Source organism: Prionailurus bengalensis, chromosome C2 (genome assembly GCF_016509475.1).
Source record: "Prionailurus bengalensis isolate Pbe53 chromosome C2, Fcat_Pben_1.1_paternal_pri, whole genome shotgun sequence".
Classification (NCBI taxonomy): Eukaryota; Metazoa; Chordata; class Mammalia; order Carnivora; family Felidae; genus Prionailurus; species Prionailurus bengalensis.
In genome coordinates, this window is record NC_057350.1 from 76,930,929 (window position 1) to 76,949,454 (window position 18,526).

An 18,526-nucleotide genomic window follows, 5' to 3' on the forward strand; every position below is an offset into this window, starting at 1 on the left:
AGAGGATGGAGAACTATCTATCATGCTAATGGTTGCCAAAAGAAAGCTGGAGTAGCCATACTTATATCAGACAATCTAGACTTTAAAATAAAGACTGTAACAAGAGATGAAGAAAGGCATTATATCATAATTAAGAAGTCTATCCACCAAGAAGACCTAACAATTATAAACATTTATGCTCCAAATGTGAAAGCACCCAAATATATAAATCAATTAATCACAAACATAAACTCATAAATGACACAATGTATAGAAATGTCAGTTTCCCACAAACTGATGTATGGATCAAATATGTAATGTCAATAAGAAACCCCAAATCCCCAAATTAGTTTTAGTTGGGGGGGTGATTAATAGCTGATTCTAAATTTATATGGAAACACAAGCAGCAAAGAATTACAAGATAATTTTGAGGACAAACAAATTTGAAGATTTGTATTAATGGATATCAATACATATTACAAAGCTGTAATAATAATATTGTATTGGTACAAGAATGGATAAATTGACAAAAGATAGTCTAGACCATACACATATGGTCACCTAGTTTATTGCAAAGGTGACACTGAGGTATAGTGGGGAAAAGATGATTTTTCCTCAGTAAATAGCACTGGAACAATTCAATACTTCATGCCAACACAAATATTAATATATGATACATAAAGATATAAATATAAAAATAAAGCTTTTAGAAGAACACAAAGAAAAATTTATTGATGAACTGAGATAAACTGATACAAAAATAGGTAGGCAAAAAAAATTGACAGTTTTGAGAGAGTGAGAAGGAAAGCATGGGCATGAGATAAGTATAATGTACACCTATGTGTCAAAGGTTTATGTAATATATAAAATATACATAATATATAATATATATTAACATATAATATTAATTGTTATAATATTAATTGTTTTTATATGATATAATGTAATAATATATATTATATTCAATATATAATATATAAAACAAAACAATAGTAAAATGACAAACATTTTCAATAGGGAAATGAACAAAGAAAGACTTGAAATGCATTTTATAAGAGAAGATAGTCAAATGGAAAGATGGTAAATATTTAGGCCATAAAAGAAATGCAGATTAAAGTCAAAATGTGTTACCACTACCTGACTTGCCAGCACGGATTAATTTTTAAAAATTAATAGTAAATTTTAGCCAGGTTATGAACAACTTGAAATCTTGTACCCTGTTAATTTGCAGTTTAAGCCTGTACAAACATTTTGGAAATACTATTTGATATTTTATAATCCAACAATCCCATACCTAGGTATTTAGCCAAAGGAAATGCTTATTTATGTTTATTTTTTAAATGTACATGAATACTTATAACAGCCTAGTTTATTGGAATATCCATTAACATTGTTAATGTCCATGTCTGTTCATGTAGTGAATACTATACAGCCATGAAAATGGAAAATCTCAATTAGATACATAAACATAGATTGTTCTCATAAACAAAATGTGGAGCAAAAGAAGCCAGGTGTAAGAGAATGTATTATTTCACTTATAGAACAGACAAACCTTATCTGTGTTGGAAGTCAAGGTACCTTTTAATCTTATACAATATTGTGAATAGAAGGGGGAATGAAGGGAATGTCTCAGGTGCTTGTAATTTTAGATGTCTTAATATATATGGTGATTTTATATGTATATTTAGCTTATGAAATATTAATTGCATTTCATAATTCTCATTTTTCTATTTTCCTCTATTATACTTCAGTAGAAGTATAGAATATAAAGTGATCTGGCTGTCACAATAATCCATATCTTTATCCATTTAATCTTTATTTTTTGAATTATTTATTTAGAATAAATTACTGACAGTGAATTTCTACATGAAAGATATAAAATGAAACTTTGCAGTTCTCATTATAATATTGTCAGAATATTCTCCACAAAGAAAGCCATATTTCTTTTCTTTTTTTAATTTTTTAATGTTTATTTATTGTTGAGAGAGAGAGACAGAGATAGAATGTGAGTGGGGGAGGGGCAGAGAGAGAGAGACACAGAATCTGAAGCCGGTTCCAGGCTCCGAGCGGTCAGCCCAGAGCCCGACGTGGGGCTCGAACTCACAAACCCTGAGATCATGACCTGAGTCAAAGTCGGATGCTCAACTGGCTGAGTCACCCAGGTGCTGCTCCCTATTATATTTATACATGGGAAAAAAAAGAAAATATGATGGTATCCCTATAGTCTTAACTGTGTTTGAGTTTATCACATTTTTTTTTGTTATTAAAAGGAAGCTGTTAGTATTTTAAACATTTTTTTTCATTTGGCTTTAAATATCGACTTCCTATTTGTTTCTCTTTTGACCATATCTATTCATAGTCTTTCGCCATAGATAAGCTAGGAATTTAGCTCTGTGTTTAAATTTCAGTCTGCAAAAATATCCCTGCCCTCATCTTCAAACAGAAGGTGTATACTGTGCCACACAGTTACCAGATAGTCATAAGCTGGGAAAGCAATCTAATACAGATTCTGTGCTGTGTAATTATTAGTCCCAACCTGCTGAGTCAGAGTTCATTAGAGAAAACATTAGGGGGCTGTATGTCTCTCACCGATTGTATGAGCAACATCAGTGAACTTTAATGGGATTTGCATGCACACAGTCAGGAGAGTTCCAATAGGCAAACTTAAAAATAACCATTTTCTAACCGCAGTGATACAGTGCAGATTTTCCGGTCATATGGAACTCTTGGGAACTAGATTCATTTAGCCTTTGCCTTCATTTAGCACAGAATACCCACAGGAAATCTTTATGGCACTTTAAGTGTGTTTGCTATCGTGTGTTACTGCTTACCCAAACACAGAGTTATGCTTGCATGCTCAATTTTTTAGGCCATAGTATTTTACAGTTGTCATCATCAAACTCTGGCTTTATGTGGTTGCTTGGATAGGGGAAAAATTGTATTTATAATTGAAGTAAGTCTCAGTTTTGTCTGAGACCTTTTTGTTTTATCAGAAGTTTTTATAAAAAAAAACCTTATAATTAGAAGTTTTATATTAAAAAAAAAAAGCATAGCCCTCTTTTCTTAGTAATGTGTTTTTCCACACATCTAAGGCTGGATCTCTGGAGTTCACTAAGGAGCTGACCTATAAAGTCTGGGCCTCTAAAGCCATTAGGCTTATTAGTGGCCAGTTGTCTTCCTAATTTTCAGTGAGATAGTGTCCATGAAAACCATGATTGCCATGTCCCTTCTCATATACTCCAGCAGCTCACTCTAGCACATTACATAACAAGGGTCCTTCTATCACTTACACAAAAACAAAATGGTCTCTATATTGCTTTATCCAGAGTTTTAAGAAGCACAAGTCAACCTTTTAGGGAAATAGAACTAATAGTGTTGCATGTTTAAATTTTTGGTATGAATTGGTAAACCCACTCTGTAAGTATCCCAGTATTAACAGTGTATCCACATTAGGCACTCACTACAGACTACAGAGCAGTCAGTGGTTCTCAAACATTTTAGTGCGCATCTGATCACCTGGAGGGTTTGTTAGAACATAGATTGCTGCTTCTCCCCCCTAAAGTTTCTGATTCATTAAGTCTGCCTAAGACTTACCACTTCTAACAAGTTCCCTAGTGAAGGTGAAGCCATTGGTCTTTAGATCTCACTTTGAGAATTACTGATGAAGACAAAAGCAGTATCCCAGATACAACTTTACTACTTCTCCTCCATTCTACAAACCCTATTGGAGGGCACATTTTTGAGTGTGATGTTATTTTAAGAATAATCTTATGTCTGTTTATTTACAAAATAAATTATTTAACAAGTATATTTTATTAGTAATACATTTTGGCACATTCCAAGTGTACTTGAACATGGCAGTTGAAACTGGCTTCTGGAATGACTCCCAGGGGAACAGACTCCAGTTACCGCTCCGCTGCTAACCCTTGCCTCTGCCTTCCTCCAATGTCTGTCTTTTCTAGCCCCACCTCTCACTTCGGTTACTGCCCCTTGCTCTTCTACCTCACATATTCTCCGTATGCAGAATGTTTCAAAGTTTTACTGTGCCTTCTGCATATTCCAGCACCTTCCCTGCAGTTTCTCCACTGGGTCAAGCCCAAACAGTGTACAGATTGTTTTTGATACATTCATGTGCTAGTAACCAAAGACCCTCCCACCGTCCCCACCACATACAACCACTATTTTCTCAAACAGCTCCTTTGTCCTTTGATGAGTGGAAATCTCTGAGTAATTGTATTCTAGCAAAAGTTAGAAGTCCCCTTGCCACAGTCTCTGCGAGTCTTTTCACGAATGAACTTGATGAGGCATTCTGGAGCTGACACAGGAAGCAGACTTATCTTCCCTATGCAGCCCACCGGAAATGCTCTTTAGCACAGCACAGCATGACATATAGCCTCTGAGGCTTCCTGGGCAGGGCATGGACTTAGGCTTCTCCAGGAAACTAGAGAGACGCTCATCCTCCCATTTGGAAGGATCTCAATTCAGCGTAAATAGCAGAGTACAGAGAGACTCCATTCCACCCTTCTCAGAGGTGCCTGCCCTAGAGTTTAGAACATAGGTCAAGCATGCATCATAGTTCCCCGTGTAGATAGTAGATTTAAGCTCTAATGATGATTCTGAATTATGAGTATAATTAATAAAACAAATTCATGCAAAGGGTGATTGTATGTCAGCTACTTGCTGTGGTAAATAAGAGAGGCTAAGGCATACCATCTGAATGCTATTCTGTTTTCTTTCACAAACTTGTCTTAATTTTTGTACGTTAAGTTAGTTTCAAACTACACTAAAAACATTTGAGCTCACAGAAGGTTGCCTCTAGTTTTAATCTACTTTAATTATTGTGTATTGTTTCCTTTAAAGTCATGCAGCTTTATTTACACTTAATGGAATTTACTCAATTCAGGAAAGCTTCCAATGAAAACCTGCTGTTCCCTTAGCCTTGAATGGCCTTGTCTCTTCTACCCCTCTCCCCATCCCTTCTCTGTCCATGGAATTTCTCATATTTTGAGGCTCCTACCCCAATTATTTTTTTCATCCTCATATCCCTTGTCTTCTAATGGAAGCTTTTATAGCACTTGGCCTTGATTAAGTCATTTTTTTATTCTCTATTGGTGCCTAAGGAAGTACTTTGCCTATAAAGGTGATATATATTTTCTGTTACTAGAAATCATCAACCCAGGGGTGCCTGGGTGCTCAGTCAGTTAAGCGTCTTGACTTCATTTCGGCTCAGGCCATTAGGCCATGATCATGGTTCATGACTTCCAGCCTTGCATGGGACTCTGTGCTGATAGTGTAGAGCCTGGTTGGGACTCACTCTCTTGCTCGTTCTCTCTATCTCTCTCTCTCCCCCCCCCTCTCTGCCCCTCCATGCTCACATGTGCACATGCTCTCTCCCTCCCTTTCTGTCTCTCAAAATAAATAAATTAAAAAAATCATCAATTCATTAAGCAGTTATTGAGTACCAACTTTGTGTCAGGCCCTATGGAAGAGCCTGGCATTACAGGGAAGAATAATACATGGTTTCTCTCTTAGAGGAACTCACAGCCTAAGGGAAGATGCATGCAACTCAAAAAGCATAAAGCATTACAACAATTTCATAATAAATGTACTTCCAGAGTGCTTTGAGACAGCTCTACAAATGGTATAATTCTTTAATTATCAGGAATCAGGGAAGACTTTGCATAGGACGTGACAAATAAACTAAGTGTTAGAATAGGAAAATCACTGGAGAGGAGGAGGGGACAGGAGTTTTCATCCAGAGTTACCAGCATGCAAAAATCACAGTTGCAAGTCCACGTGATGTGCTAGGGTTACAGTAAGTAGTTTCTTTGCTGGCCAGTGCCATACACTGAGGGCTGAGGCTGAGAAGAATTGCAGGATATGTATCAAATACTTTTGCCTTTCTACAGGTGCAGTCTTCCTTAATGGATGTACACAAGATAGGAATTAATGAGTGGAAAACAACACACTTACCTGTCAGGAAAGTACTCCTTAATTACTCCTAAATCTCATCCTTGAAAACAGAGACAAATCAGTCAGGTTAGTTGAGATTCAAGGCAGTAGTCATATCTTCTAGAAGCATGACATCACTTCTCATTTTCATTTATACAATGGGCACTTATTGTGGATCAGCAAATTGCATGGTTCTGGGCTGATTACTATTGAAGGTACAAACATAATTCAGTCAGTATAGTAGAGGAAATGTGCAGACACAAGTAGTGGTAAACATAGTTTCTTGCACATAGGAAAGGCATAGTGTGGGAGTGTAGAGCAGAACATGATGAGTCACAGCAGGGGCAATAGGGGAGTGCTTCAAGAGAAAAGCAGCAACTTTAGCGAATTTTATAAGCAGAGTAGCACTGAAATAGGGAAAGAGAATCTTAGCCAGAGAAACTGGAATAGTCAGTGGGTTGTAAACATGTGTAAGTTCAATACTCCAGAAGGCCCATCTTGATGTGGGAGCTTCCTGCCTTACCCTTCAGAGCTATATACACTAGTAAAAACAGAATAATATCAGCCACTGACTAATTGTGAAACATCTGGACACCAAGGAAACGAAGCACCTAAAAAAAAGATCAAATTCAATATGGGTTCATACACAATGTCATTCAACCAAAACTCAGACATTAAATAAGCAGCTTATTTAATTTTTTTTTAAAATGTTTATTTAGTTTTAAGAGAGAGAGAGAAAGAGAGCTGGGGGAGGGGCAGAGAGAGGGAGACACAGAATCTGAAGCAGGCTCCAGGCTCCAAGCTGTCAGCATAGAGCCTGACGCAGGGCTGGAACTCACAAGTTGTGAGATCATGACCTAAGCCAAAGTTGGACGCCCAACTGACTGAGCCACCCAGGCACGCGCCAAATAAGCAGCTTATTTAAAAAGAAACAATTACTGTGAACTTTTTTAAAGCAGCATGCAAATTGTTCTCTGCTGCTGCCAATAAGACATAAGCTATTAAAATAAATTATGTAGATTTATCTTAATAATAATAAATGAGGACATCATTTTAATGGAGTGCGAGATGCTTCCATAACTGGCCGCATCAGCATCTTTAGCGTTCCAGAGAAGCCATCCCTGGCTAAGCCTTGTTTAGGATGTTATTTATTTATGGTCAAGCTTCCTTAGATTTGGAAGCACTGAGGCAATATGCTGACAGGTCGCATCAACAGAACACACTGAGTAAGCTGACCTTTGATATTCCTTGGAGTGAGAAATATTTATGAGGTTAAATTTTCTCTGAGAGTGTGAAGCCTAGAGGAGAACTGTTACTCAGGCCCTGACACTCAGTAGAAAAAGCGAACACATGGAATTTGGAGTCAGAAGGTCTGAAATCAAGTTGTAGTTCTATCACTTACAAGGCACTTTGTTGCTTGACTTTGACGAAGGCACTCCATCTCTCTGAGGCCCCATTTCTCCCTTCCAGTACAGGGATGACTAACATATGCATTATCAACAGGTTTGCTGTGAGGATCATGAGTAAAATAAATAAATAAAAGTGTTTCATATAATGTATATAATTGTCAGTTCATGTTATTATTTTGCAATCTCAGTAAAAGGAAGTGAGCTATAACCAGGTTGGAATAAATCAGGGATCTTCTTTTCTTCCTGCGTGTTAACATTACCTACCCAGAGGTCTCATGAGATTTTGCTTGCTTATACTCACATTTCCTTTTTTTTTTTCCTCCTAGGATTTCTTCTAAAGAAAAGCCATTTAAAGTGACAGTTTCTCACTCTTAAAACTTTTGCTATTTCCTCAAACTGCAAGGCTTCTCCCATTACCCCATCTGGTATATGATGTAAAATATACACCCCTGTGATGTGGTAATTGTCTCCAGGACAATTGTGGTCTCACAATTGTAATTAGTTCTTTTTACACAGTTTCTTCCTGCCATGGATAGTATTTTTCTGACTAAATGATAATATGGGATTGTCTGTATCAGAGCAACAGTTCATTCTTTCCAAGAACATACATTTCAGAAGCCAAGAGAAAGTCTGTCTTCTGTAAAGGGTGGCAGGCTCTCTTACCACCCTATTGTTACACCTTTGTGGAATTAATGTACCCAGATACATGATGAGGGAGTCTGCTCTGAAGTAGAAAGCAATTAAGATTCCAAACCATTCTTTTATTTTACCTATAAAGGAACAACACAAGCTGAATATAAATTATCCAAATATAAACACAGAGATGATTAGAATTATGAATTTAGCATGTCTGAATATAAGATTTTTTAAATTTAGAAATCACATATAATCTTTATATGCGATAGGTCTTTGTGTAACACTTAACTTATAATGTATTTAAAATCCATTATTTGTTAGATACATCATAAAAAGGAGAAGATTCCGGCAATAAGCATGATAAAATCTTAGCCTTGAGATGGGAAAGAAAATGATGTGGGAGGCACTTTTCCAGACACAGTGAGAAACTCACCTCCCAACGATAGCTCAACAGAGCCAAGGTAAGGCAAAAAGGCACTGACACACAAAATCGCAATATGTTAAAACAAGTGGTGTTGAGATACAGACAGGTTGCTGGAAGAATAAGAAATTGTAAATGAAGATTCTGGCAATGGAAATGGACAGGATTAAATATATTAAAAAGAAACTGGGAAAGTGAAACTGGCAAAATTGAGTAAATGTTTTTAAATGGAGGTAAGGAGTTAAAAGAATAAATAGTAAAGGATAATTTCCAGGCTTTGAGTTTGGACTGGTAGGTAGTATCAATAATTCATAAAGGGACTATGGTGGAAATGGGTTTTCAAGGAAGGATAAGAGTATATTGATAATTTGAAAATTCTGAAATGGTTATGTCTTTGGGGGTATTCAGGTAGATATATCCAAAAGGCAGTTAAGGTATATGTATGCAGAGCTTGGGGGAATGCTAGGCCTAAATTAACAGATTCAGAAGTCATTTATACATAGACCTAATTATTCATATGTAAAGGAAGAGAAGTGTAGAAAATGGAAAATACATCTGAATGATACTAAGGACAGAGAGAAGAAGACAATTTATTGACAGAATATTGGGGGGAATAGTTAAGAAACAAATTGTGAAAGAAGGGATGTTACTGACTCAACGGAGGCATCAGTTTTAGGAGAGAAAAACTGGTCAGTAGTGTCTAGTACTACCAATGTAGACAAGGGTTTTAGGGGAGTCACTAAATGTAGCACCTGGGATGCCATTTTTGACATAATGAAAGCTCTTTGTTTCAATGGGGTAGTTTTAGTTGAAGCTACCAGTGGCCTGTTGAATGGTGGGAGAAAAAATTATTAAAAACACAAAATATAGACAACGCTGGTAAGAGAAAGCAAGAAAAGATGATGGTTATATGGGGAGCAACATGCAGGTTCAGAAAGGGTTATGAATTTTTGGCCTGAGGAAGGAAAAATCTTGAGGATTAGTATAGCCAAAGGGAAATAAACCAACAGAGAATGGGCTTAGAGGTAAAGGAAAGGAAGGAGATAACAGAGCGCCGTAATATCAAGACAAGTTGGCATTCAAGAATTGGTGTTTAAAATTCACTTTTAATACAAAGAGAAGCACTGCTTCCTTGGAGATTAGAGTGAAGGGGATAAAGTTGGGGTCCAGTGTAGATACATTCAAGGAAGTTGGGGGAAACCAAGGCAGTCCAAATATGTTTACTCATACTCAGTTACATGAAAGAGAAGATTTTGCTTATGCTTGCCTGTACAAGTGCATACAATTGGCTTTTGGAGTAAAATATGTGCAAACTATGGTTGATCACATTAAGAAAAAAAAAAAAAAAGAATGGCCTTATTTACCATATCCATTAAAGTTATCTGGGAATTCTCTCTAAAGTACCTTCCTACCCCTGCATCTATCATTCTGGACCTGACTTAAGCAAGTCACAAAATTATGACTTGTCTTCTATTTTTTCCCCTAAGACTTTATGGAATTTCTCTCCTTAACAAATAAAATACATCGAGTAAAAAATCCAATAGTTTCTGATTTAGAAGACCTCTCTAGCACATTAAAATGATATTGGCAGATAACTTTCTAGAGATAAATCTTAACATTTTTAAGAGGAGTAGAGATACATTTGTTTTCATATCAAGAAGAATGGCCCTTCAGAGAGGCCTATTGATTTCACAGAAATTTCAAAAAGAGTAATGGCTGACTACAAATAGCAGTGGGGGTGAGAAATGATACTGCTGTATCTCCTTAGTAAACATAAGAAATTATATTAGGCAATTAAAGCCAAATGGACCTGATTCTTGCATTCCTGAAGTAGAAACACCCTCTGCAATATATTCAGGGCTGAGATTGTACCATGGGCATTTCTTAAAGTTCCAGAACCTAGAACAGTGTTTGATATAGGAATGGAATAAAGAAAGTGTGGAAACAGACAGAAGCAAGGAAGTAACCTGCATTGAGGGTGCTGAGATATATAAAATAATAATAAAAGAAAATCCGTAAAAGAAGTTGAGTAAACAGTGAGAGAGAAAGAATGTTTGCCTCAATACATGTGAAATATACAGACAAGGTTACCTCTGAAGAAACCACGTCTGAAAATTATATACAGTCCTGGATGCCAAAGTACAGAGGAGATGCTGAAAAACTGTGAGCAGAGGAAGAATAGAGTCTAGAAATCATACATTAAGAGTATCTGTATATTTATTCTCCTTATCCCCACAAAATGACCCACTTTCACTCTATAGGCAATCTTGTTTAGTATGCACCTTTTTTTTTGTTGTTCTCAAAAAGCATATGTTAGGTGGTGTTATATACAATTCTGTTCCTAACAATGTTTTCTAACATTGATTTGTTATGCTATGTATAGACCTAACTTTAGCTCTTAACTGATGCATAATAATACGCCATGGTGGATATCTACCATGCTGTACTTCTCTGGTCCCTGAATTGCCTCAAATCTCCATCCCCTGCACCACCACCATAGATAAAACCATGAATAATATTTTTGTATGTGTCCCTTTATGGACCTATGTAAGAATTTATTTGGGCTGTATACCCAAGAACAAAATTGCCATGTCTAAGGGTATGTCCATCCTTAATTTGCCTAAATCGTGCAGGATTCCTCACCAGAATAGCTACTCTAATCTCCAATCCCACCTAGTAAATGAAGGATCTTATGTCCCCAATAATACTGACATTATCCAACATTCTAAATTCTATTAGTCCAATAGGGGAAAATGGATTTTAATTCTAGTTTTAATTTGCAAGTTTCTAGTTTTTATTTATTTTGAGCATTAATTCTCATGCTTTTTAGTTTTTTTTCTTTATCTATAAACTGCCAGTTTATATCCTTTGCAATTTCCCCATTGGAGTTGCACTGCTTTTTATGCATAATTGCAGGACTGCCTAGCCATATTTGAACATCAAAATATTTTCTCTCATTTTGTCATCTCTATATCAATTTTTATTTTTTGTGTGATTTTCTTTAATTAAAAAATAATAACTTATAATTGACTTACAACTTTGTATTAGTTTCGGATGAAGAAGATAATGATTAAATATTGGTAGAGGGAGTTGCGGCAAGATGGCGGCTTAGGAGGACTCTGGGCTCACCGCACGTCCTGCTGATCACTTAGATTCCATCTACACCTGCCTAAATAACCCAGAAAACCGCCAGAGGATTAGCAGAACAGAGTCGCCGGAGCCAAACGCAGACGAGAGGCCCACGGAAGAGGGTAGGAAGGGCGGCGAGGCGGTGCGCGCTCCACGGACTGGCGGGAGGGAGCCGGGGCGGAGGGGCGGCTCGCCGGCCAAGCAGAGCCCCCGAGTCAGGCTTGCAAAAGCGGAGGGGCCGGGCGGACTGTGTTCCGACAGCAAGCGCGACTTAGCGTCTGGGAGGTCAGAAATTAACAGCTCTGCTCGGAAAGCGGGAAGGCTGGAGGACAAAGGGAGGGAGAGCTGCTGAGCCCCCTGACAACAGAGCTCAGTTTGGTGGGGAACAAAGGCGCTCGCCAGCGCCATTTCTCCTGCCCATCCCCCAGCCGAAATCCCAAAGGGAACCGGTTCCTGCCAGGGAACTTGCTCGCTCCGGGCAAACACCCAACTCTGCGCTTCTGCGGAGCCAAACCTCCTGCAGCGGATCTGACTCCCTCCCGCTGCCACAGGGCCCCTCCTGAAGTGGATCACCTAAGGAGAAGCGATCTAAGCCTGCCCCTCCTGCCCCCGAGCACCTTGCCTACCCACCCCAGCTAATACGCCAGATCCCCAGCATCACAAGCCTGGCAGGGTGCAAGTAGCCCAGACGAGCCACACCACCCCACAGTGAATCCCGCCCCTAGGAGAGGGGAAGAGAAGGCACACACCAGTCTGACTGTGGCCCCAGCGGTGGGCTGGGGGCAGACATCAGGTCTGACTGCGGCCCCGCCCACCAACTCCAGTTATACACCACAGCACAGGGGAAGTGCCCTGCAGGTCCTCACCATGCCAGGGACTATCCAAAATGACCAAGCGGAAGAATTCCCCTCAGAAGAATCTCCAGGAAATAACAACAGCTAATGAGCTGATCAAAAAGGATTTAAATAATATAACAGAAAGTGAATTTAGAATAATAGTCATAAAATTAATCGCTGGGCTTGAAAACAGTATACAGGACAGCAGAGAATCTCTTGCTACAGAGATCAAGGGACTAAGGAACAGTCACGAGGAGCTGAAAAACGCTTTAAACGAAATGCATAACAAAATGGAAACCACCACAGCTCGGCTTGAAGAGGCAGAGGAGAGAATAGGTGAACTAGAAGATAAAGTTATGGAAAAAGAGGAAGCTGAGAAAAAGAGAGATAAAAAAATCCAGGAGTATGAGGGGAAAATTAGAGAATTAAGTGATACACTAAAAAGAAATAATATACGCATAATTGGTATCCCAGAGGAGGAAGAGAGAGGGAAAGGTGCTGAAGGGGTACTTGAAGAAATCATAGCTGAGAACTTCCCTGAACTGGGGAAGGAAAAAGGCATTGAAATCCAAGAGGCACAGAGAACTCCCTTCAGACGTAACTTGAATCGATCTTCTGCACGACATATCATAGTGAAACTGGCAAAATACAAGGATAAGAGAAAATTCTGAAAGCAGCAAGGGGTAAACGTGCCCTCACATATAAAGGGAGACCTATAAGACTCGTGACTGATCTCTCTTTTGAAACTTGGCAGGCCAGAAAGAATTGGCACGAGATTTTCAGGGTGCTAGACAGAAAAAATATGCAGCCAAGAATCCTTTATCCAGCAAGTCTGTCATTTAGAATAGAAGGAGAGATAAAGGTCTTCCCAAACAAACAAAAACTGAAGGAATTTGTCACCACTAAACCAGCCCTACAAGAGATCCTAAGGGGGACCCTGTGAGACAAAGTCCCAGAGACATCACTACAAGCATAAAACATACAGACATCACAATGACTCTAAACCCGTATCTTTCTATAATAACACTGAATGTAAATGGATTAAATGCGCCAACCAAAAGACATAGGGTATCAGAATGGATAAAAAAACAAGACCCATCTATTTGCTGTCTACAAGAGACTCATTTTAGACCTGAGGACACCTTTAGATTGAGAGTGAGGGGATGGAGAACTATTTATCATGCGACTGGAAGCCAAAAGAAAGCTGGAGTAGCCATACTTATATCAGACAAACTAGACTTTAAATTAAAGGCTGTAACAAGAGATGAAGAAGGACATTATATAATAGTTACAGGGTCTATCCATCAGGAAGAGCTAACAATTATCAATGTCTATGCACCGAATACCGGAGCCCCCAAATATATAAAACAATTACTCATAAACATAAGCAACCTTATTGATAAGACTGTGGTAATTGCAGGGGACTTTAATACACCACTTACAGAAATGGATAGATCATCTAGACACACGGTCAATAAAGAAACAAGGGCCCTGAATGAGACATTGGATGAGATGGACTTGACAGATATATTTAGAACTCTGCATCCCAAAGCAACAGAATATACTTTCTTCTCGAGTGCACATGGAACATTCTCCAAGATAGATCATATACTGGGTCACAAAACAGCCCTTCATAAGTTTACAAGAATTGAAATTATACCATGCTTACTTTCAGACCACAATGCCATGAAGCTTGAAATCAACCACAGGAAAAAGTCTGGAAAACCTCCAAAAGCATGGAGGTTAAAGAACACCCTACTAACGAATGAGTGGGTCAACCAGGCAATTAGAGAAGAAATTAAAAAATATATGGAAACAAACGAAAATGAAAATACAACAATCCAAACGCTATGGGACGCAGCAAAGGCAGTCCTGAGAGGAAAATACATTGCAATCCAGGCCTATCTCAAGAAACAAGAAAAATCCCAAATACAAAATCTAACAGCACACCTAAAGGAACTAGAAGCAGAACAGCAAAGGCAGCCTAAGCCCAGCAGAAGAAGAGAAATAATAAAGATCAGAGCAGAAATAAACAATATAGAAACTAAAAAAACTGTAGAGCAGATCAACGAAACCAAGAGTTGGTTTTTTGAAAAAATAAACAAAATTGACAAACCTCTAGCCAGGCTTCTCAAAAAGAAAAGGGAGATGACCCAAATAGATAAAATCATGAATGAAAATGGAATTATTACAACCAATCCCTCAGAGATACAAATAATTATCAGGGAATACTATGAAAAATTATATGCCAACAAATTGGACAACCTGGAAGAAATGGACAAATTCCTGAACACCCACACTCTTCCAAAACTCAATCAGGAGGAAATAGAAAGCTTGACCAGACCCATAACCAGTGAAGAAATTGAATCGGTTATCAAAAATCTCCCAACAAATAAGAGTCCAGGACCAGATGGCTTCCCAGGGGAGTTCTACCAGACGTTTAAAGCAGAGATAATACCTATCCTTCTCAAGCTATTCCAAGAAATAGAAAGGGAAGGAAAACTTCCAGACTCATTCTATGAAGCCAGTATTACTTTGATTCCTAAACCAGACAGAGACCCAGTAAAAAAAGAGAACTATAGGCCAATATCCCTGATGAATATGGATGCAAAAATTCTCAATAAGATACTAGCAAATCGAATTCAACGGCATATAAAAAGAATTATTCACCATGATCAAGTGGGATTCATTCCTGGGATGCAGGGCTGGTTCAACATTCGCAAATCAATCAACGTGATACATCACATTAACAAAAAAAGAGAGAAGAACCATATGATCCTGTCAATCGATGCAGAAAAGGCCTTCGACAAAATCCAGCACCCTTTCTTAATAAAAACCCTTGAGAAAGTCGGGATAGAAGGAACATACTTACAGATCATAAAAGCCATTTATGAAAAGCCCACAGCTAACATCATCCTCAACGGGGAAAAACTGAAAGCTTTTTCCCTGAGATCAGGAACACGACAAGGATGCCCACTCTCACCGCTGCTGTTTAACATAGTGCTGGAAGTTCTAGCATCAGCAATCAGACAACAAAAGGAAATCAAAGGCATCAAACTTGGCAAAGATGAAGTCAAGCTTTCGCTTTTTGCAGATGACATGATATTATACATGGAAAATCCGATAGACTCCACCAAAAGTCTGCTAGAACTGATACAGGAATTCAGCAAAGTTGCAGGATACAAAATCAATGTACAGAAATCAGTTGCATTCTTATACACTAACAATGAAGCAACAGAAAGACAAATAAAGAAACTGATCCCATTCACAATTGCACCAAGAAGCATAAAATACCTAGGAATAAATCTAACCAAAGATGTAAAGGATCTGTATGCTGAAAACTACAGAAAGCTTATGAAGGAAATTGAAGAAGATTTCAAGAAATGGAAAGACATTCCCTGCTCATGGATTGGAAAAATAAATATTGTCAAAATGTCAATACTACCCAAAGCTATCTACACATTCAATGCAATCCCAATCAAAATTGCACCAGCATTCTTCTCGAAACTAGAACAAGCAATCCTAAAATTCATATGGAACCACAAAGGGCCCCGAATAGCCAAAGGAATTTTGAAGAAGAAGACCAAAGCAGGAGGCATCACAATCCCAGACTTTAGCCTCTACTACAAAGCTGTCATCATCAAGACAGCATGGTATTGGCACCAAAACAGACACATAGACCAATGGAATAGAATAGAAACCCCAGAACTAGACCCACAAACGTATGGCCAACTCATCTTTGACAAAGCAGGAAAGAACATCCAATGGAAAAAAGACAGCCTCTTTAACAAATGGTGCTGGGAGAACTGGACAGCAACATGCAGAAGGTTGAAACTAGACCACTTTCTCACACCATTCACAAAAATAAACTCAAAATGGATAAAGGACCTAAATGTGAGACAGGAAACCATCAAAACCCTAGAGGAGAAAGCAGGAAAAGACCTCTCTGACCTCAGCCGTAGCAATCTCTTACTCGACACATCCCCAAAGGCAAGGGAATTAAAAGCAAAAGTGAATTACTGGGACCTTATGAAGATAAAAAGCTTCTGCACAGCAAAGGAAACAACCAACAAAACTAAAAGGCAACCAACGGAATGGGAAAAGATATTCGCAAATGACATATCGGACAAAGGGCTAGTATCCAAAATCTATAAAGAGCTCACCAAACTCCACACCCGAAAAACAAATAACCCAGTGAAGAAATGGGCAGAAAACATGAATAGACACTTCTCTAAAGAAGACATCCGGATGGCCAACAGGCACATGAAAAGATGTTCAGCATCGCTCCTTATCAGGGAACTACAAATCAAAACCACACTCAGGTATCACCTCACGCCAGTCAGAGTGGCCAAAATGAACAAATCAGGAGACTATAGATGCTGGAGAGGATGTGGAGAAACGGGAACCCTCTTGCACTGTTGGTGGAAATGCAAATTGGTGCAGCCGCTCTGGAAAGCAGTGTGGAGGTTCCTCAAAAAATTAAAAATAGACCTACCCTATGACCCAGCAATAGCACTGCTAGGAATTTATCCAAGGGATACAGGAGTACTGATGCATAGGGCCACTTGTACCCCAATGTTCATAGCAGCACTCTCAACAATAGCCAAATTATGGAAAGAGCCTAAATGTCCATCAACTGATGAATGGATAAAGAAATTGTGGTTTATATACACAATGGAATATTACATGGCAATGATAAAGAATGAAATATGGCCTTTTGTAGCAACGTGGATGGAACTGGAGAGTGTGATGCTAAGTGAAATAAGCCATACAGAGAAAGACAGATACCATATGGTCTCACTCTTATGTGGATCCTGAGAAACTTAACAGGAACCCATGGGGGAGGGGAAGGAAAAAAAAAAAAAAGAGGTTAGAATGGGAGAGAGCCAAAGCATAAGAGACTGTTAAAAACTGAGAACAAACTGAGGGTTGATGGGGGGTGGGAGGGAGGAGAGGGTGGGTGATGGGTATTGAGGAGGGCACCTTTTGGGATGAGCACTGGGTGTTGTATGGAAACCAATTTGTCAATAAATTTCAGAAAAAAAATAAATAAATAAATAAATATTGGTATATATTGCACGATGATTACCACACTATGTCTGGTTAACATCCATCACAATACAGTAAGAATTTTTTTCTTGTGATGAGAACTTTTAATATTTATTCTCTTAGCAACTTTTAAATATGCAACAAAGTATTATAAACAATAATTTCCATTCTCTACCTTACATTCCCAAGACTTATTTTTTTTTTTAATTTTTTTTTTCAACGTTTATTTATTTTTGGGACAGAGAGAGACAGAGCATGAACGGGCGAGGGGCAGAGAGAGAGGGAGACACAGAATTGGAAACAGGCTCCAGGCTCTGAGCCATCAGCCCAGAGCCCGACGCGGGGCTCGAACTCACGGACCGCGAGATCGTGACCTGGCTGAAGTCGGACACTTAACCGACTGCGCCACCCAGGCGCCCCTCCCAAGACTTATTTATTTTATAACTGGAAGTTTGTACCTTAGACCCCTTTCACTCATTTTGCCCCTTACCACCCTCACTCCTGCCTCTGGCATCCACCAACCTATTTCTGTATGTATGAACTTGGTGTTTTTTGTTTTGTCTTGTTTTTTAAACTCCACATGTAAGAGAGATCACACGTATTTGTTTTCTCTGTCTGATTTATTTCACTTAGCATAATGCCCTCAAGGTCCACTTATGTTGTTGGAAATGGCAAGATTTCAATCTTTTTTTTATGGTTCATTTGAGTCTTAAAGAGAACAAGGGAAAAGTTAGGAATATTTATAACTATCTGAAGAAGTTTAAAAAAAAAAGAAAAGGAAGCGGACTGATTGTCCCTAATTATAGAAATAGAATGCCAAATTCCAATTTATTCATATGTATGAAGCACATCAATATACCTAAACATGAATAAGTCTCAAATATAATATGAAGTGAAAATAATCAAATTGCCTTTCATTTAAGCATAGTATCATAAATGTAAATTATTTAAATGCATAACTTAGTGTTTAGAACTTGATGTTTTAGAAATAAACTGTTAGCAAAATTCCTACAAATAGTGGAAAAGTCTTAAAAACAAAACAAAAGGATAGGGAATATTTATGTCATCCAGATGACGAAGTAGAAGATCCCACCCTCCATTCCCCACAAAGGAAA